The sequence below is a fragment of the Podarcis melisellensis genome (assembly GCF_964234715.1).
Source record: "Podarcis melisellensis genome assembly, chromosome: Z".
Taxonomy (NCBI): Eukaryota; Metazoa; Chordata; class Lepidosauria; order Squamata; family Lacertidae; genus Podarcis; species Podarcis melisellensis.
In genome coordinates, this window is record NC_138547.1 from 8,552,085 (window position 1) to 8,573,063 (window position 20,979).

The window sequence follows — 20,979 nt, forward strand, 5'->3', positions numbered from 1 at the left end:
TGACAACTTGTTTGATTGGTTATAACAGGGTGGGGAACCTCAGACCTAGGGGGCCAAATGCAGGCCTTCTCTATTTAGTCCTCAGTACTCTCCCCAGACAACACCCTCCTTCAGTGTTTTTGCCTGGCTAGGATGTGCCCTTCAACTCTTGACAATACCGCTTGCTTGCCTGGGTGGAGGATAGAGAGGGCTGTGTGCATAAAGAAACTAGCCCATGGAACGAACCCAAGTCTGCCTCTGGCCCCCGCCCATCACTGGCATGTCAGGGTTGCCCTTAAGAAAATGCAGACCCCAAGCTGAATAATGCTCCCCAATAGAACTTGCCCTTATGAGGCAGTTACATGGACCAAAGGTCTCCGTCTTCCCACAGCTCATTAAGTGTCCTCCTTCCCCTGTTCCTTCCCAAGCAATCTGAGGCTCGTCGTCATCTTCTCTGTCTTTGCTCTGCCCTTTTCATACCTCTTCAGGTTCTGGGAGACGAAGGGGGATGATAGCTGGTTGCAGCAGGAGGGCGAGACAGCCTGGCTTCCTTACCAGCCTAACTCATCTCTGCCTTTTGACCTCCCTCCTCTCCTGACGCAGCTTGTGTCTCTGCCTCTGGACTGCTTTCTGACGCCTTTCCTGCTCATTTCCTGTTACCTCTTCAGCTTTGAACACCTTCTCCCAGTCTGCTCCCTTTTCTCCCTCTGACCATACATTGTCCCACCACCAATTCCCTGATTCCCTCCTCCTGGGATTCCCTTGGGGGTTCCCCAGCTGATGCCTGACAAATCTACATCCAGCCAGTCCATGACAATATCAATACAGTGGTACCTCGGGTTAAGAACTTAATTCATTCTGGAGGTCCATTCTTAACCTGAAACTGTTCTTAACCTGAAGCACCACTTTAGCTAATGGGGCCTCCTGCTGCTGCCGCGCCACCGGAGCACGATTTCTGTTCTCATCCTGAAGCAAAGTTCTTAACCCAAGGTACTATTTCTGGGTTAGCAGAGTCTGTAACCTGAAGCGTCTGTAACCCGAGGTACCACTGTATATTTAAAAGAACAAAATGCACACATCAGTGACGACTACTACATCTAACTGAAAAGATGGGCATGCTTTCTGTTTATTACCCCACAAATTCCACACAGTGAAAACCTTGGATTTTTCCAGCTCAGAAGATGCACATTAGTGCAAACAAGCGAATGTTTATTTTTAGCTGCAGTTAAATGCACATTTTATAAAATCAGCTGAAAACAAGCTCCCCACCCCGTTCACCCACACAGCCTTCTCAGGTCATGAGGAGCAGAGATTGGCAAAAACTCCTAAATGCAGCAGCCTATATGAAATAAAGATGGCACAGAGGAGTTTTGCAAAATGAGGGTCTTTTAGCTTTTATTGAAACACAGTTTATCTTTTCAACTTTACGAAAACCTTAAGTAGGTTTTAGCAAACAAAAATATAAATGAAGCAACATTTCTCCTTCTGCTGCTGCAGAGCAAACTATATATGCACACACAAAAAACAACAACACAAACCAAACATTGATACCATGAAATATTTGATGGGGGAAGAAGGAAACTTGGTTTACACTAGGGTTGTTGGCTGGGCTGATGGGAGCTGTAGTCCAACAGCATCTGGAGGACCACAGTCCCGCCCAGCTCCACTTCGGGATTATTGTACTATGTGTTTTGCAAAATCCAGCGGGTGGGGAGAGTCCCCCACGTTCTGGCGAGGAAAAAAAAAAGAAGCGGTTCTCTTTTTTTTACGCGTCGCTCTGCATGCAAATTTAGCCCCGCCCCGATTTCCGACCAATCCCAATTTAGCAAGAACTGTCCCGCTTTTAGCAGTCATTGAATTTCAGAGCATACTCTGCCTCTTTGCTAACGGACGCGAGCGGATGTGGGAGGAGGAGCCTTGAGGGCGTATTATGCAGATGACCCACCAAGCCCGGCCTCTTCCATCCCTGGCTATCTCCCTGCCCAGTATTGGAGGAGACTATTGTTAGCCGCCAAAGTTGCAACTCCAGGAAATTGACTAAAGGGGCCAAGCGCTCTTTTCTCGCCCGCGAAGGCGCAGCTGGAGGAAGAGAAGAACGGAAACTTTGTCGCGCGCGGAGAGCGGAAGGAAAAGCTGTTCTCTCCAGGTGAGTAGCTGGCTCTGGAGACCCCGCGTTTCGCGACTCTCAGGAAAGGACTCCGTGTGGGGAACGGGCGCGTGAGAGAGACTGTCTTTAAAAGAGGTGGGGAGGCAGCCCGGGATAAATCCCTGCCACCCACCCCCATCACTGAGAAATCATTCAGTGGCGCTTTGACCCCCCCATCTCCCCCCCGCTCGGGATCCGCTTTCTCTTTTCTTGAGAAAAAGAGAAAAAAAGTTGAGAACGTGGCCCCAATATGACGCCAGTTGCGCATCTCTCCCCCTTTTCATGTTTATTTCAATTATGCCTGATTTTCCAGAAGGCTCAACTTAGACAATGAAATAAAATCTTTCTCTTGTAATAAAGAACAATCTTCGTAGCACACGTCGATGCTTGGTTACTCGGGAGTAGGTCCCGCTGTGTCAGTGGGATGTTACATCCAAGTTAAGGTTGTATGCAGGGTTGCAGACTTAACGAGTGATGCAGCGCTAAAACTACTAGCATATCTGCGAAGCTAAGCGGGGTCCAGTATGCTTTCAAATTGGATGGGGAGCCTCGTGTTGAGATTCCTGCATTGCCGGGGTTGGACTAGAGCACCCTCGAGGTCTCTTCCTACTCTACAATTCTTCGTGGGTAAGGATTGTGCGCTGCCTTCTGTGTGTTGTTTCTCCCAAAGCGGGAGAAGAACCTGTTGTTGCTGTGGTTGCCTCTTAAAGGGAAAAGGCATTGGCTGCAGGGAGGTTTTGTTGGTATCTGGCTACTTGCTAAGCAACCGAAGGGAACAGTCTAAGGCTGGTGAGTTCATCTGCTTGCTTCTCTCTTTGAAAGAGTTTTTAGACTTTCCTTCTTAGTTCCAGGGGAAGTGGAAGAGGGGAAGGAAACCACTTCGTTACTGAGGCTGCAATTCTGCATGTACACTTACCCAGGAGCAAGTCCCATGGAACTCAGTGGGATTTACTTCTAAGTAGCTATGCTTTGCAATGACACCAGGCTTATGTGTGTAAGTTAAACTGAGCAACAGGGAACTTCCTAAATTCTCCCACATGACTGGGGGCAAAAGAGCTGTCTGCCCCCTTAAGAATATTGCACCTGCTGGATCAGGCCATCTAGCTGCTGGATCATCCCATCTAGCCCAGCATCCTGTTCTCATGGGAAAGCAGCAAGCAGGAATCGAGCACAAGAGCACTTTCCCTCCTGTGGTTTCCAGCAACTGGTATTCAGAAACATTACTGCCTCTGACCATGGAGGCAGAAAATACGTAGTCATCATGGCTAGTAACCATTGATAGCCTTCTCCATGAATTTTAAAGCCATGTAGTGGTTAGGAGCGGCAGACTTGTAATCTGGTGAACCATCACGTCTCTGCTCTTCCACATGCAGCTGCTGGGTGACCTTGGGCCAGTCACACTTCTCTGAAGTCTCTCAGCCTCACTCACCTCACAAGTGTGTTTGTTGTGGGGGACGAAGGGAAAGGAGATTGTTAGCCACTTTGAGACTCCTTAGGGTAGTGATAAAGCGGGATATCAAATCCAAACTCCTACTCCTCTTCTTCTTGGTGGCCATCACTGCCCCTTGTGGGTGTGAGTTCCATAGGTTAACTGGGCACTGCATGAAGAAGTACTTTAGTTTATCTGTTTTGAATCTTCCAATATTCAGCTTCCTTGATTATCCACAAGTTTTGTGTAATGAGGGGGGGGGGACTTCTCTCAATCCACTTTTGCCATGCCATGCGAAAGGCTTCCTCTCTGATTTTCTTTTAAGGAGGTGGGGATGTTGGCCAATGAATATCCAGCTTTATTAAAGGTATTCAATATGCAACAGTATAAACGTTCTAGTTCCCCCTTCTCCTCCAGTTCATATTTGAAATTTGGTTTAGGCAGTAAGTCTACAGTAGTGTTATTCTAAATGTGTTGGACCTAAGTGAGTAGGGTCCGTCGATTGCAGTGGGTCTACTCTGGTTGCATCCAATGTTAGTCATACTCAGTGCATCTACTAAGAAGTAAGCAAATGAGTTATGTGGTCCTTTGTATGGTATTGCTATTATTATTTTTTACACTATCCCTTTACCCCTAGAACAAATATTGGCAGGGCAATTGCTGGCTCAATCAGAGATCCCAGTTTACAGATGGAAAGCTGAGAGTCTGACACATAACAGCAGCTTAAGTCAAAGGCTCATATCCTTTTCGCTGTAAAAAAAAAATCAAAAAATCTTAAGGCTATCTATGTAATAAATAAATAAAAAATACATCAATCATACTTTCATGCTTTATAGAATTTGAGACTTGAAAGCTTCTCTGTTGAACCACCACCATCAACAACCAGAATGTTCTCATGAGTTGCTCAGCTAACAGAGTTTTTTGTCTTTGATCTAAAGCTCCAGTGAGTGACATTGCAAACTCTGGGTTCATTTATTACCTCCTGGGGTACATGTGTGTCTGTGTCTGTGGCTTTGCAGTATAACCTAGTATCCAGATGGTACACAAACCATGTGAAACACAGCTGGGTACAGAAGAAAGGAGAAATTCTGTGTTATATAATGTTCTGACTCTACAGTCTCTCTCTCTCTCTCTCTCTCTCTCTCTCTCTCTCTCTCTCTCTCTCTCTCTCTCTCTCTCTCTCTCTCTCCTTCTCTCTCTCTAACACACACAAACACACACACACACACACAGAGAGAGAGAGAGCTTCCTTGTCGTACTGTGGCCTTACCCAGCCTGTTGCCCTCCAAAAGTTGTTAGACTCCAACTCCCATCAGCCCCAATCAGCATGGTCAGTGACTGCAGATGTTGGGAGATGGAGTCCAGCAATATCTGGAGGGCCACAGGTTCCCATCTGCTCCGATTAAAGGGCTCATTTTCAAAGATTTGGTTTTTTAATCAAGCAAAATATGCCACATGCCAAGCAGAATTTAAAATTATCAAGCCACCCACTTTGCAAAATTTATGTGATCTCAGATCACGCAGCAAAGCTGTAAGGCTGACTTTTAAAACATTTCCTATCAGTTTCAAAAATGTTAAAAGCAAATGACATCCTCACACTTAAGTTTAAGTTTGGAAGACCTTTTAGTTTCTATTTTTTATAAAATAATAAAAAATCCTATATGCTTACTTTCAAAAGAAGAACTAATCAGCTGAGAACGGAACTCAGTACTGTTCTCAGGGCTGTCCTTGAGAACAGGGAGAGAGCTCTGCTTCTCAGCTCTCCCACAGCTGGACTGTAGATAATGAGTGAGTGGCCAGCATACTGAATGAGTTGAATTCTGTGTTACAGAGTTTGATGCCTTATATATTATACTGTTTATGGATTTTGATGTTTTCCATACTGTATTTAATTTTTACTGCTTTATTGCTTTTTTTGGTAAATCACTTGGGGATCTGTTCTGATGAAAATCAGTAAAGTACCGTATTTTTTGCTCTATAAGACTCACTTTTTCCCTCCTAAAAAGTAAGGGGAAATGTATGTGCGTCTTATGGAGTGAATGCAGGCTGTGCAGCTATCCCAGAAGCCAGAACAGCAAGAGGGATTGCTGCTTTCACTGCACAGTGATCCCTCTTGCTGTTCTGGCTTCTGAGATTCAGAATATTTTTTCTTGTTTTCCTCCTCCAAAAACTATGTGTGTCTTGTGGTCTGGTGCGTCTTATAGAGCGAAAAATACGGTACTTGACACAAATACTAATAAGTAAATAACTGACCAACTTTCCTCTGGATAGAGTGCAACTGGTTTAAAAATCCACTGGTTTAGAAATCAAAGATGAGTGATGGGTTGATTAAAATGTACTTCTCTACCTTAAGCTGCTTGCTTGCTTATTTATTTATTTATTTAACTCAGTTGGTTAGAGTGTGGTGCTGATAACACCAAAGTTGCAGGTTTGATCCCCATATGGGACAGCAGCATATTCCTACATTCCAGGGGTTGGACTAGATGATCCTTAGGGTACCTTTGAAATCTACAATTCTTTGATTTTATGATTCTAAAAAGTACACACCCCTTACATGACAGAAAATATCACAGTGGTCTATGGAGAATGATCTAAAACATTCATTTTAAAAACAGTGATAAATGCAAACATTAAAATCATTTAATTATTTAAAAATATCAAAATAATGAATGAAGCCAGTAATAGTTTTTTTTTTTTTTTAAAAAACCTAATATGCGTAATAAAATGGAGTGTTAAAATTGCTGCACGTTAAACTTTGATGCCTGGGGAGGTTTGTCAAAACACAAAACAGAAAATTCAGCAGGAGCTGAAAACAGTGCACGGAAAGTGCCTGCCTCACATTAATAACATTAATAACAATATTTTAAGAGCGCAGAGATAATTCATGTCTGGATTTCATAAAACTTTCCTTGCCAAGAAATTGCAGCCACGTGTCTTAATCTTTAAGCACCATTCTTTGGAAGTGAGCCGGGCTGAGATCTTTGGGACTTAATCCTGTAATTGGTTGCATAATATGGTTTAACTCAAAGTCTCATCATTTTGGTACTTTGACCGTACTACCTGGAAGGGAAGGGTGGTCCACAATACAGTGGTACCTCAGGTTACATACACTTCAGGTTACATACACTTCAGGTTACAGACTCCACTAACCCAGAAATAGTGTTTCAGGTTAAGAACTTTGCTTCAGGATGAGAACAGAAATCGTGTTCTTGCGGTGCGGCGGCAGCAGGAGGCCCCATTAGCTAAAGTGGTGCTTCAGGTTAAGAACAGTTTCAGGTTAAGTACGGACCTCCGGAACAAATTAAGTACTTAACCCGAGGTACTACTGTATGTCTATGATTCACTATCATAGCATAGCCTCCAAACATTCCTATATAACTGAATTAGGGAGTCTTTTTCAGCCCAAGAGCCGCATTCCCTTCTGGGCAACTTTCTCCAAGCCACATCACATCCCAGTGGTAGGCTGGGCCAGAGGCAAAAGTGGGTGGAGCAATTAAAATTTATCTTTCTACCCGGAAGAGGTCACTTTTGTGCTGCAGACATAGCAGGCTTGTTTGTTTTCATGTACATGCATATACAGTATAGACACACATATGTACACACACACCTCTGTCCTCCATCGAGGCAAACAAAAATCAGTATTATCTAGTCCAGGGGGTCAGCAAACTTTTTCAGCAGGGGGACAGTCCACTGTCCCTCAGACCTTGTGGGGGGCCGTTCTATATTTTGGAAAAATAATAATGAATGATTTCCTGTGCCCCACAAACAACCCAGAGATGCATTTTAAATAAAAGGACACATTCTACTCATGTGAAAACATGCTGATTCGCGGGCTGGATTTAGAAGGCGATTGGGCCGGATCTGGCCCCCGGGCCTTAGTTTGCCTACCCATGATAGTCACTCAATATGTATATTAAGCATATTGAGTGATGTTACTACACTCAGTATGTTACTACAATGTGTAGTACTACAATGTGTAGTACATGTTACTACACATTGCACATTGCAGCAAGGTCAAAACACGCAAAGAGGTTGCAAAGCTGAGCCAGCTGAGCCAGCAAAGCTGGATGTGGCTGGGGAGGGGTGATGCTTAGAGACAGTCCCATGGGCTGGTCAGAGGGCCCCATTTGCCCCCACTCCCAGACCTGAAGTTTACTATATAGTGGTACCTCGGGTTACAGACGCTTCAGGTTACAGACTCCACTAACCCAGAAATAGTACCTCGGGTTAAGAACTTTGCTTCAGCATGAGAACAGAAATCGTGCTCGGGCGGCAGTGGGAGGCCCCGTTAGCTAAAGTGGTACTTCTGGTTAAAAGCAGTTTCAGGTTATGAACAGACCTCCGGAACGAATTAAGTTCTTAACCCAAGGTACCGCTGTATACAAACAGCCCTTATTTTCTGATACTTGTCCCATTTAAACTCACCAACAAGCCGTGATCACACGTTCTCATAGTTTCCCAGGCTCATTTCCCTGGTAAGATGGACTGATAAACACTGTAGCTCTGTGAGGGGAACATGCTTCTTCTAGCAGCTCTCTACATCCCAGGATTCCTTCGGAGAGCCCACAACTTTTTAAAGTGATAATGATACAGCTTTAAACATGCTGTGCAGATGAGGCCAAACAAACAACTTGCCAAAATACTGTATAAAGTAGGTAACATTAAAAAAAGGAGGGGAATCCAGGAACAGAGGGGCACAGAATTGGGAAAACAGATGATTTCTTTCCCGTTTTGTGCCTCTTGGACATACTTGAGGAGGGAGGTGAGCAGCTGAACAGAGCACTTAGGAGGGAGAGGAGTCTGTGGCCGGGGAAGATGAATAATCTGATTAGCAAAGCTGACTTCTCTAAACTGCAAGGGGCGGGGAGAAATGTAAGATTCCTCTTAACTGGCCTTTTTCTATACTGTGCATGCTGGTAGCAGGATGCAGTGTATTTCTGGGGAAAGCAGACAGAGGAACTCTCACTAGTTGTTTAAAAGGACTTTCTTTGCTCAAAACGGAACTGGATTGATGCTTCATGTTCTGATAGAAAAATGTTTAAGTACTTGAGAGGGAGGGGAGCAGGGAGAGAAGGAAGCAGGGGTCCTTCAGTAGAATGCGGGGAAACAATTTTTTTTGCGTGCTGTTGTCTAAATTTGACAACTTCTTTTCAATATGGAGAAGGGTACAACGTACCTGCAAACTTCTTTATACATTTTACATTGGAGTAACAATAAGCATAGTATTCAACATAGTTCAGGACATAACAAGTTGCTTTATAGAGTCAGACCAATCATCCATCTAGCCCAGGGGTCAGGAAACTTTTTCAGCAGGGGGCTGGTCCACTGTCCCTCAGACCTTGTGGAGCGCCGGACTATATTGGGGGGGGGGTGAATGAATTCCTATGCCCCACAAATAACCCAAAGATGCATTTTAAATAAAAGCATGCATTCTATTCATGTAAAAACACACTGATTCCTGGACAGTCCATGGGCTGGACTGAGAAGGCAGTTGGGCCGGATTCAGCCCCCGGGCCTTAGGTTGCCTACCCATGATCTAGCTCATTGCTGTTTACACTGGCTGGCAGTGGCTCTCCAGGGTTTCAGGCAGGGTCTCTCCCAGGCTTTGTGGAGATGACAGGGGTCAAACCAGGGACCTTTTTGCATACATCTCAGATGCCCTGTCTGACCCATGGAGAGATGCTGCCAGTCAGTGTAGACAATACTGATCTAGTTAGAGCAGTGGTCTGACTTATGTCATATAAGTCAGCTTATGTTCCTCCATGATTTGTCTTCTCATATTTGAATACTGCTTTAAAGTTGACATCAATAAATAGTGTTGGCTCAGATTTTGGAGGGTCTTTTCAGCAGGACATCTTCTGTAAGCCACCTCCCATCACCACCTTCAGTTATTCCACCTCCATCCTCTTTCTCAGTGCGGCTGACATCTGCTTGCTTGTCAGAGAGCAAGCAGGCAGATGCGGCTACTCTTCCTCCACCTTCTCACCACCACCACCACTGATCTGCTTGCTTCCACCCTCTGAAAGTAATAAGAGCCTGTTGGATCAGGCCAGTGGCACATCTAGTTCAGGACCCTGTTCTCATAGCGGCCAGCCAGGTGGTTAGGGGAAGCAACAGGCAACAGTGCAACAGCCACTCTCTCCTACTGTACTTTCCAGCAACTTAGATTCAGAAACATACTAGCAGGGATACAGGCAACTTGCAACTTATATCCATTTAACTTCAGTGCATTTTGTTTTATGTGCTTGGCAAATCTTTAAAAAAAAAACATGGAAAGGGGGCAGCCATCTGGGAAAAGCCCATCGGCCATTGAACCCAATGTGCTTTGGCTTTACATGCTATCCGTGGAACACAACCCCTGTGTAAGTTGAATCACCTGTATTTACTAAAGGCTTCAGATATAGATGACCTCATTCCTGCACCCCATGGCCTCTGCGTAATGAAAATTTCCCACCCTCACCAGAATTTAATTTAATTCAAATTTAAATAATTAATAATAAATTATCTTTTTTATAAAAAAAATTTTTAAAAAATCCAAATAGTTGCTTTAAAATGAAATTATAATGGTGATACTTAGGAGGCTGCTTCTTGCAACTGGTGCCTTCATTTCCACCAAGTTGTCCTATAACTGATCCCTAAATACAGGTTTTTTAGGATTGACAGCCATAACTTCACCTGTTTGCTTGTACCACCCACCTTTTTGAATTGAAAAAAAGAGAGAGAAAGATCAATGTGCTTGGATATATCAGGAAGGGTGATCAAAGAATGTGAATGGACTCTGATGACTAATGAGAGTTAATGCACTCATGCCACTTTGCCAGTTGCCCAGTGGCATGTGATACATTAGCAATGGATCAATTGCAAGTTAGATAAATAAATAGTGTCATCCTGGATGAATATGTTCTGTTTCTAGTTCAACTCATTTTGTCTTGCTGCACCCCTTTCTATTTAGACTGGGCCTTTCTCAGTTTGATGTGTGAATGGGAGGGGACAATATTTGAAGGGCCTGGGAGAAACTGACCCTCTCATAAGGACATAAAGAGAGTCCTGCTGGATTAGACCCAAAAGCCCATCCCATCCCAGCTTCCCACAGTAGGCAACAAGATGCTTTGGGGAGCCCTACAAGGAGGACATGAAAGCTACCTCCCCTTCTTTCACCCACAAGTGACTGGTAACTAGAGATAGACTGTCTTTCAATATGAATGGTCTATATCAGCGGCACAGGTGCTGGGTAGCCCCCAAGATGGGGGTGGCAGTACATGGCTCATTGTGTGATATTACACATATTTTCCAACACTGTGCAGGCTGGCCTAGTGGAAGACTGTGCTGGCCTGTGCAATGTTGGGAGATGCTTCTCAGGCTGGAGCAACCTTTCCTCCTCTGCATCTTTAATTTTCAGGGGGCTGAGCCCCCTGCTAAGGAATATTGAGGGGGCTGATGACACCTCTGACCCCCAGAGTTGGCATGCCTGATCAGGGGTAGGAAACCTCAAGGCCAGGAGACAAATGTGGCCCTCCAGGCTCTCTGTCTGCCCCTTGGAACTCTCCACAGTCTCACCCAGTTGCACTCCTCATCGACCCTCCTCAATGCCCTCCTTTGATTGGAGCAGGAGCAGTTGCCCAACCCTCAGTTTCCTTGGCCTAACATACCAGCATCTGTTCATTTTTTGCTCTGGGATTAAAAACATTTTTGGTGAAGGGGGGCAATTAAAGGGGGAATTGGGCTTTAAAAAGCTCCCCATCGCCATTCTATATAGTTGGCCACTGAATATGCTAAATCCCATTCCTGGGTTTTTTTGGGGGGGGGTATTCATTGTATTTCTACAAATCTTGGGGTTTCTCTAAGCTCCTCTCCTCTGCATGGATGGTGTTGCTTTGGCTACAATAGCAAGAACACAGGTCTCTTAACATCAGAAATAAAAGGTGATGATGGGGCCGCCAGTGAATTTGACTCATAAGACCATTAAGCCCCTTAGTGAATACTGGTGTAAGTGCGTTCATGCCTCTTTTGATTGGTGTTTATTACATTTATATCCCTAAGACTGCATACTTGGTTTTCCACATTTTATTCCTCACAACAACCTTAGGTTGGATCAGCCTCAAATGTCTATGTAGATCTCCCTCCCACACGTGGCTAACTTAGGTTCCAGTTAACCTAAGAAGAGCCCTGATGGATCAAGCTGATGATCCATCTAATCCACAGTGGCCAACCAGATGCCTCAACAGGAAGACTGCCAACAGGACCTGAGTGCAACAGCACCTCTTCCCATTTGTGGTTCCCAGCAACTGGGAAAGTCCACAAGCTCTGTGTGAGTGCAACAGCCTTCTGCTGCTGTTCTGGCCTAGCAACTGGTGCTTCAAGGTGCTCCTGTTTCTGAACCAGGAGGTTGCATAAAGCAATCATCTGGTAACCAGTCAAGGAAAAGTGGTCATCAACACTCCTCCATCCCTGATTGATAATCTGCTAGTTTTTGTCTCTGCCTACTGGCTGAGCATTTACTGCCAATGTGTTTATCTCTGCCTGCCAGCCTGTTTTTTCTTTTGTCTTGATTCTGAGTTGGGGCAAATCTGGAATGGCATTTTTAATGACTGCCCCCCCCCCAACCTTGCTGTAAGAAAATTTCCCATTCAACAGATCCAATTCCCCTTAGCACAAATAACTGATTAAGCAACTATCTGGGATGTTGAATTGCAATGCCATGTGAGTGAAATGACCAAGTACCCAGAAATCAAAGATAATGGGAGGGGGTTTACTTCAGTGAGGTATATATCCAAGCTAGACATACCCAAATTTAGAAGATCTTTTACCCATGCCAGATTCAATGTCCTACCACCTGCATTAGTGCAGGGCAGATTTGAAGGTAAATCATATTCAGATAGAATATGCCCATGTGGTCTGAAGGAAGCTGAAACTATTACTCATGTCCTATTATGTTGTTATTACTATAGGAACATATGTTTGATATTTATCACTCCAATCATGTAATGAATCCCAAGCAGATCTGAAGACCACTACTTAAAATATCTAATAGAGGACCGGGAACCAGAGATTACCTTAAAAGTGGCCAAATTTTGTGCTGCTGCTATAAAACTAAGGAGACATGCTCTGAATGTATCTAATGGCCAATGTCTTAACATGCATATTTTAAATTAGCAGCTAAGGTCTTAACCTACATATTTTAACGGTTTTATATCCGTATTATTTACTGTGCTCTAGCTTATAGAGTTTAATTCTAACCTATGTATATTTACATGTTCTCTACCATTGTATATCTCTGTATTTCTGGGCTGTGACCATAATAAATTCATTCAAATTATTGATTTCAGCCTTATACTTAAAGAGCCTCTGCTGTTACTGACAAAGGTTTTGTACCTTTCTGTTAAGTCTTAACATTTAAGAGATGCAGAGGCAGCTTCATGTTCCTACGGTCCCAGTTCCAAGTGGCATGTTCTGTAAAAAAATCTGTACGTTTTCTAATCCTTATGATTATAGGTTTGGAAATGTCTGGGCAATGTCATCTGAAGTGTCAGAAGCCGGCAGAATTTCTGAATAAACTTTCTACTGGCCAAAGGGCTGGGCTTCTTTACCTTTCTCCAAGACTAGAAAAATCAGAATTAAATGGTGCAATGTATTAATTCCCAAAATTCCAAAAGCAAATAGTAGTGGTGGCTGGTCTACTGGGGCTAATGGGCCCCATCAGCCTCAGTCTGCTTTCAGCCAGCCTTCACCTTCCTGTCTCCTCACTTATAACCATTCAGGGGGTGATTCTGCCTGCCATTTAAAAGCTCACACTAAAATATTAACAAGGCATCCCCCAAAGGGAAAAAAAAGTGGGAGTTATCATTTACTGGGGGAGAGAACCAGTGAGAGGGAATAATGGGTGCAGATAAAGTAGCTTGAATAAGCTGTTCAAAAAGAAAAGAAATCCTATATAAATTACCTCTGTTTCTTAAGTTTAGAGTAAGCAAATGGTAACCAATAGTAACATGATACCAAAATGGTACCCTCCACATACGAATGGGAGATATCAGTAGGCTTAGCGGGGAAGGTGGACCCCAAAGCTTATCATTAGTACCAAAACATCTCTAGCAGAATACCAAAGGAATAGGGGAGACAGCCAGATGGTCCAGTAAGGGCAGACCCATGCTTAGCCACCATAGAATACAGACTGGGTTTTGGGGGGCAGAGGGTGGGGTGCAGAATGAAAAATTGACTGGGATGGGAATGGAAAGGAGTATAGTGGAAGACAACATGGCTGGCTGGCAGCCTCAAGAGGAACACTCCCTGCAGTAGAATCTTGCTGCAAGTCTCACATCTACAAATATGTATAACTTTAAATAATCAATAAAAGGTACAGGAGTAAACAGTTTTGTTTAGCTTGGAACATGGGGCTGTTGTTTTTTAAGAGTACAGTGATACCTTGGTTCTCAAACGCCTTGGTACTCAAACAACTTGGAACCCAAACACTGCAAACCCGGAACTAAGTGTTCAGGTTTGCGAACTTTTTTTGGAAGCCGAACGTGCTCTGTTTTGAGTGTTGCACTTCCGATTTGAGTGTTATGCTGAGGTCTGTCTGTTTTTGCTATTTATTTTGTGTTTTTGCGGCTCTTTTTCTTTTATTTTTGTGACTGTGTGGAACCCACTTCAGCTACTGATGGATTGATTGTGTGACTGCAATACATTGTTTTTTGCTTTCATTTTATGGATCAGTGGTCTTGTTAGATAGTAAAATTCATGTTAAATGGCTGTTTTAGGGGTTGTTTATAGAAGTCTGGAATGGATTAATCCATTCTGCATTGCTTTCTATGGGAAAGTGTGCCTTGGTTTTGGAATGCTTTGGTTTTGGAACAGACTTCTGGAACGGGTTAAGATTGAGAACCAAGGTACAACTGTATGCAGTTTATCATAACTATGCATTATTGGGCATGCTTTCTTGGAACTAAGTTCCACTGCTTGTCGTAGACCTTTCTTTTGAGAAAACAGAAGGGGGTGTGGCTCAGTGGTAGAGGATCTGCTTTGCATGCAAAAAGATCCCAGGTTCAATCCCCAGCATCTCCAAGTAGGGCTGGGAAGGACTGCAGCCTGAAATCTTGGAGAGCTGCTGGCAGTCAGTGTTAACAGTTCTGAGCAATGTGGACTAGTGGTCTGACTAGTGGTATAAGGAACCTTCCTATGTTCCTAAAATGGGATTATACTGTAAGCAGAATTCAGCTGGTAGTAAACTTTGCATGAGAAAAGTGGATAAGGAGCAGTTTAAAAAACAAAATCTACAGCCCAAGGAAGTACATCTTCAGCTGTACTGGGTGGAGATTTTACTTTAAGGCATGTTTTGGTCTTGTAATATTAGTTCCATCACATGTTGTTTTGAGGCTGGGCTGACCATTGCTGCAATCAGAAAAGTTGTAAACTGAGATAGATCAGCTGTCTCTTAAGAAAGAGCAACGTGCTGTGACCAGGATTGGGGTGTCGGGGTGGGGGTGAATCTTACAAAAAGGTCCCTTCTAAACATCTGTTTTATTGTGCATTCATGATTATTTGTGCTCATGATGGTATTGGGGCATCTATATGCAATCCTGTTCCAATATTGTTTGTGCCTACAGATGTTTCAGGACTATTTCATTTCTAGTCAGGCATTGCCCCATAGCTTCCTGTGGAAACCCCATAACAAATCACAAAGAGTGTCCCTCTCAACAGTGATAATGTGGTAACATTGGGGAAGCACCGCAGAACAAAAGTGGAATGATGCATGGACAGTCCAGTATAAATCAATGGCTAATACACTGTTATTATTTCAGTTACGTGTTGTGAAATATACTCACAAACCAACAATTACCCACCATTCTGGAGGGAGCCACAGATCTTTCATTGGCACCCCTACCTTTGTCCTTTCTGCAGAATCCCTTCTGCAGTGCTGATGTGCTTGTGGTTTTGCTATAATGTTTTTGGAGATTGGCAAGCAAAGCAGAAGACAGAAACAGCAGGAGAGGCCCAACTGAGGAAGTGAGATGGTGCAATAGAAATGAAATAACTCAAAAAAAGTTGATGAGATCATACGGGTAGCAAATAGGCTGTCTACAACTTTTTCTGATTTTTGTCCTGTAAGGGTTTTTTTTTTTTGCAAATTCATTTCTTGCCTGCCTCATCTGCAGGCCTTGTTAAGAATCATTTCCATTTACAGTGGTAACTCGGGTTAAGTACTTAATTCGTTCCAGAGGTCTGTTCTTAACCTGAAACTGTTCTTAACCTGAACAGTTCTTAGCTAATGGGGCCTCCTGCTGCCACCGCACAATTTTTGTTCTCATCCTGAAGCAAAGTTCTTAACCCAAGGTACTATTTCTGGGTTAGCAGAGTCTGTAACCTGAAGCGTATGTAACCTGCCACGTATGTAACCTGAGGAACCACTGTATATAAAAACATTTCAGAAACAGGTAGTCCTTTGCGTACATCAGAGTGGAATTTTTTTTTCAGCCTGAGGGCTGTATTACTTTTCAGGAAACCTTACTGGGAGCCATGTGCCAGGGCTAGGAAGGGCCAGAGGCAAAGCCACACAGAGCCACAGATGTAAAGTTCAGTAGGCTTCTAGCCACAATGGCTATTTTCTACTTTCACTGTTGGGAGCAATTGGCCCCTTAGCACCAATTGCTGGGGATCACAGGTGGGGAGAGAGATGTTGCACTATGGTCCTGCTTACGTGCTTTCCACAGGCATCAGGTTGGCCACTGTGAGAACAGGATGCTGGGCAAGATGAGTCCCCTTTGTCCTGGTTCATCTGGTCTCTTCTTATACCCCCAACACCTCTGTATACCATTTGCCTGGAATTGCAAGTGGGCTGTTAGGCTCAGGTTCTGTTTGTGGGCTTCCCACAAGCATCTGGTTGGCCACTGTGAGAAAAAGTTACTGAACTAACTAGATGGGTCATTGGCCTGATCCAGAACGCTCATCTTAGGTTCTTTTTGGGACCTCTGCCTGTACGAAGCTCTGTGTGTTCAGGATTTGGATGAAAAATAGAAGTAGGACTTGTAGCTTGTGAGTACAGTTCTAGGTGTAATTTAGGGTGAGACGCGGGTGGCGCTTTGGGTTAAACTGCAGAGCCTAGGAGTTGCTGATCAGAAGGTTGGTGGTTCGAATCCCCACAACGGGGTGAGGTCCCGTTGCTCGGTCCCTGCTCCTGACAACCTAGCAGTTCGAAAGCACATCAAAGTGCAAGTAGATAAATAGGAACCACTCCGGCGGGAAGGTAAACGGCGTTTCCGTGCGCTGCTCTGGTTTGCCAGAAGCGGCTTAGTCATGCTGGTCACATGACCCAGAAGCTGTATACCAGCTCCCTTGGCCAATAAAGCGATATGAGCACCGCAACCCCAGAGTCGGCCACGACTGGACCTAATGGTCAGGGGTCCCTTCACCTCTACCTTTAAGCAAAAGTGGAGGAGGCTACTGGAAGTCTCATGTAAATTTAGAACAGAGGAACAGGCTATTATAATATCTGAAGAGCCCACCTGGAACAGAGGCAGGTCTCAGCTTCTGTGCAGATTTCTTAAAGGTTGTTCCCAGTCCAAGCATTGCATGCCAGCATTCTCTGTGACATCAGAAAAAACCATGTGTTTCAACCTTAAGAATAGCCCTCCTGCATCAGGGTAAAGGGCTCATCTATTTCAGAATTCTGCTTCCCACAGTGGGCCAGTCAGATATTTTCAAGGCATGAAGGCAACAGCCCTCACACGTCCTTACCTATTTAGCAACTGGTGTCTTCATGATCAGAGGCTGCAGGAGCAGCTGTTGTGGCTCGGTCAGGTCTGAGTTGACTGTGGAAGATTGGGAAACATTTGCACCTGAGATGGTTGTAGAACAATGAGAGGAACCTCCCAGATAACTGGAGCTGGTAGGGCCATTCCCTGGATCCTCCTGGACACCTTCCCCTGAGCCTGAAGCTCCAGATGCCTCCCACTGCGCATCACCAGGAGGGAGGCTGTAGTACGGAGGGAATGCCCATCTTCAGGACAGAGGGTTGGCCCTCTGAAGTTCTCTCAAGGGAGTGGAGCCTGGAAGAGGGAGGCACAGGCATTAAAGGCCTCGATCTGCTCTCAAGCTTTGTGTAAGCAAGCTGCTCATTTGGAGCTGTCCATGGTCTTCCAGCCTTGGTGCTTTTCCTTTCGGTTCCAGTGTCAGACCAGAACATGACAGGTGTTCGGATACCTTGCCTAGGGACATGAAGGTTCCATATGGGCACCACAGCTAGCAGCCTTTGATAAACCCATTCTTCATGAATTTGTCACATTCCCTATTGAAAGGGAAAAAGCTCAAAAAGAGGAGCATTACGGAACACCACTTAGGTTTCCAGCTTTTCTTTTCATTAATATCATAAGCAGAGGAGCAATACAAGTCGCTGTTTTACTGGTGAGTTGTCCTTCTTGTGCCTATTCTGGTTTGTCCTTCAGAAAAGCTTCATGCTGAGAATCTCCATGGTCACAGTTTAGATTTAATCCATAGTGATGTGCTTGGTTCCCAAGTGCGGCAATTACCAGCTGTCTCCAGTTTCAGATGTGGCCTTGCTGTGTTTGTTGCGCTGGTTCTTTTTGCTCCTGGGTGGAGAGGTGTTTAACACAGGAGAAGGAGCAGTGTCTTGGGATGCTAGGCACATTATTTACTCAGAGGCAAGTCTCACTGAGGTGGCCAACTGGTGTTTGCCCTGCTTCTGTCCAGACTCCAGGTGGGGCTCATAAGCTCAAAAGGTTGCTGCATAACAAAATGCAAGACAAAAATAAAATCCTGCATGTAGAAAACTAGGAGAAGTGGCTAGTCTCCAAACCCTGAGTCACTAGCTTGTTAAGTGCAGGGAACATGTGTGGTGTTACAGAGGAGCATCATGTGAGCCCTCACATAAAGTGGGAGACTCAGACACATATTGCCCACCTCAGTGAGAACTAGGAGCTTAGTTCAATGGAGCATAGTGCCATGTACAGTCATACATTGGGTTACAGCTGTTTCAGGTTGTGCTTTTTCGGGTTGCGGACCGCCAAAACCGGAAGTTACTTCTGGGTTTTGGTGATTGCACATGCGCAGAAGCGCTAAATCACACTTTGCGCATGTACAGAAGTGCTGAATCGCAACCCGCTCGTGCGCAGACATGCAGATGCAAGTTGTGAATGTGCATCCTGCACGGAGCACATTCACAACCCGAGCGTCCACTGTAGATGTGTGGTCTTGATCTTGCATGTTTTTTTCCAGAATTCAGATTGCCTCGGTAGAGGATTTGGGAGTCTTTGGATGGATTTTTTTCTCTCTAACTCATATATTTAACCTGTGGAGAAACAGAGTGGATGAAAGGACTTTTCTCTAGAGAGGGGTAAAGGGGGTCGTGAACTCATGGCTTTAGGGAAAGCAAGAAGAGACAGCATGAGTGGTTACTGGTGCCTTTGGTGTAGGAGGAAACTAGCTTCTCTCTCTCTCTCTCTCTCTCTCTCTCTCTCTCCCTCTCTCTCTGTGTGTGTGTGTGTGTGTGTGTGTGTAAGAAAAGGAGAGTCACACAATAGAGAAAAATCATGCAGGCTTATTGAGAGGCCCCTCTTTAAAAGCAGCCTTGGGCGACAGTGAAAGTGAAGGCCACTTAGTCTCCCATAACAAACAGTGGTGAACAAAGGAGGCTGTGTGCTAATGGATCTTTCTCAGCCAAGCTGGACTGCAGCAAGCCCAGGAGCTGCAAGTGGAACCCAGGTAATGTGGTTGCATTTGCATAACCTCAGAGTGAGCTGCAAACCCTTATGGACTGTGCATGACCTTACCTTGATGGATTCCATTGTGGGGTGGGGGCAGAAGCCCTGTCCACCTCAAGTGGAGCATCATGCAGGAAGAAGGAAGCCCATACTTAAAACTATGGGACTCACTCCCAGATGATGTGGTGACAGCCACCAACTTGAATGACATTAGAAGAGGATTGGACAAATCCATGTGGATAACTACTAGGCACATTGGCCATACTGTTCCTCCGCAATCAGAGAGTATGCTGGGAATTGCTATTAGGGAGGAGTGCTGTTGCACTCATGTCCTGCACCCCAGAGGCATCTGGTTGGCCACTGTGAGAGCAGGATAGGAACATAAGAGGCTGCCTTGGTCCATCTAGCTCAGCATTGTCTATGCTGACTGGCAGTGCCTCTCCAGGATTTCATAGAGGGTACTCTCCCACTCCTTTCTGGAGATGCCAGGGATTGAACCTGAGATGTTCTGCATGCAAAGCAGATGGTTTATCACTGAGGTAAGCTCCTTCCCCAAATGGAGACTGCTAGGTGGGTCTTTGGCCTAATCCAGCTGGAGTCTTCATATATTCTGTCCACCTTGTACATAATCCTACTCCCAACAGCTGTGCACAAGAACCCCTGTTTGAAGTCTATGATCTTAGTGGATTATGTGAATCTTTGATTGCCTGCTGTGCAATGTTGCCTGACCTGCTTCTCAGGCTGGAGCAACCTGGCCTCCTCTGCATCTTTGATTTTCAGGGGGCTGAACCCCCTGCTAAGGAATATTGAGGGGGCTGATGACACCTCTGACCCCCAGAGTTGGCATGCCTGATCAGGGGTAGGAAACCTCAAGGCCAGGAGACAAATGTGGCCCTCCAGGCTCTCTGTCTGCCCCTTGGAACTCTCCACAGTCTCACCCAGTTGCACTCCTCATCGACCCACCTCAATGCCCTCCTTTGATTGGAGCAGGAGCTGTTGCCCAATCCTCAATTTCCTTGGTCTAGAATACCAGCATCTGTTCATTTTTTGCTCTGGGATTAATAACAGTTTTGGTGAAGAACCCCTGTTTGAAGTCTATGATTGTGTGAATGCCCCCTTTGAGTTCCTCAGCTCTGTGTGAGATGAGTCCTTTATTGCCTTGCTGGCTCTGGAATCAATGCCACCTCTCCATTGGAATGAATGGAACCTTTTCAGACACTACAGTTTGGCTGGAGAGGATAGAAGACTCCCTCCCCCCGTGTGCAGCTGCGTCACACTTTGCCTGTGGCAAATGGCACTGCCTGATACTGGAATTTCTGTGTCTACCATCTGTATGGAAGGGGAGGCTGAAGTGTGTGTGTGTGTGTGTGTGTGTGTGTGTGTGTGGAAGAAGAAGAGAGCAGAATCTATTGTGCAAACTGGTATTAGCCTCAGGAGAAGCCAGTCTTCCTCCAAGGGGTCTCTTCTTCACACAAATTCACCAAATTTCATTCTTACAACAAGACTGTGAGGTAGGCTATGCCAAGAGTTGGTGATTAATACAAGCTGTCCCAGAGTGGGTATTTGAATCCAGGTCTTCCTGGCCTTCAATCCAGCCCTCAGCACATTTTCATTCAATCCTTGGCTTAAGTTCATTCAGGTGAGAAGGAGGGGGCTGTGAGAGAGAGGAAAAGGTGTGCCATGTCCACTCTTGGCTTTGGACATGCCCACTGTGA

General features: G+C 44.9%; 1 protein-coding gene and 1 long non-coding RNA gene across 3 annotated transcripts in view; both read left to right on the forward strand.

Moving 5' to 3' along the window:
• The first annotated feature begins 1,885 nt into the window (after positions 1-1,885).
• AKNA (AT-hook transcription factor) overlaps positions 1,886-20,979 on the forward strand; it is a 58,950-nt gene continuing 39,856 nt past the window's right edge. For both annotated transcript variants that reach the window (XM_081896285.1, XM_081896286.1), the window contains exon 1: positions 1,886-2,125. The gene's annotated coding sequence lies outside the window, so the exon portion shown is untranslated. The remainder of the gene's footprint in view (positions 2,126-20,979) is intronic.
• Positions 6,810-20,979, forward strand: part of LOC309361563 — a 255,050-nt gene continuing 240,880 nt past the window's right edge. Inside the window, exon 1 of the long non-coding RNA XR_014164508.1 lies at positions 6,810-6,830. This is a non-coding gene — a long non-coding RNA (uncharacterized lncRNA). The remainder of the gene's footprint in view (positions 6,831-20,979) is intronic.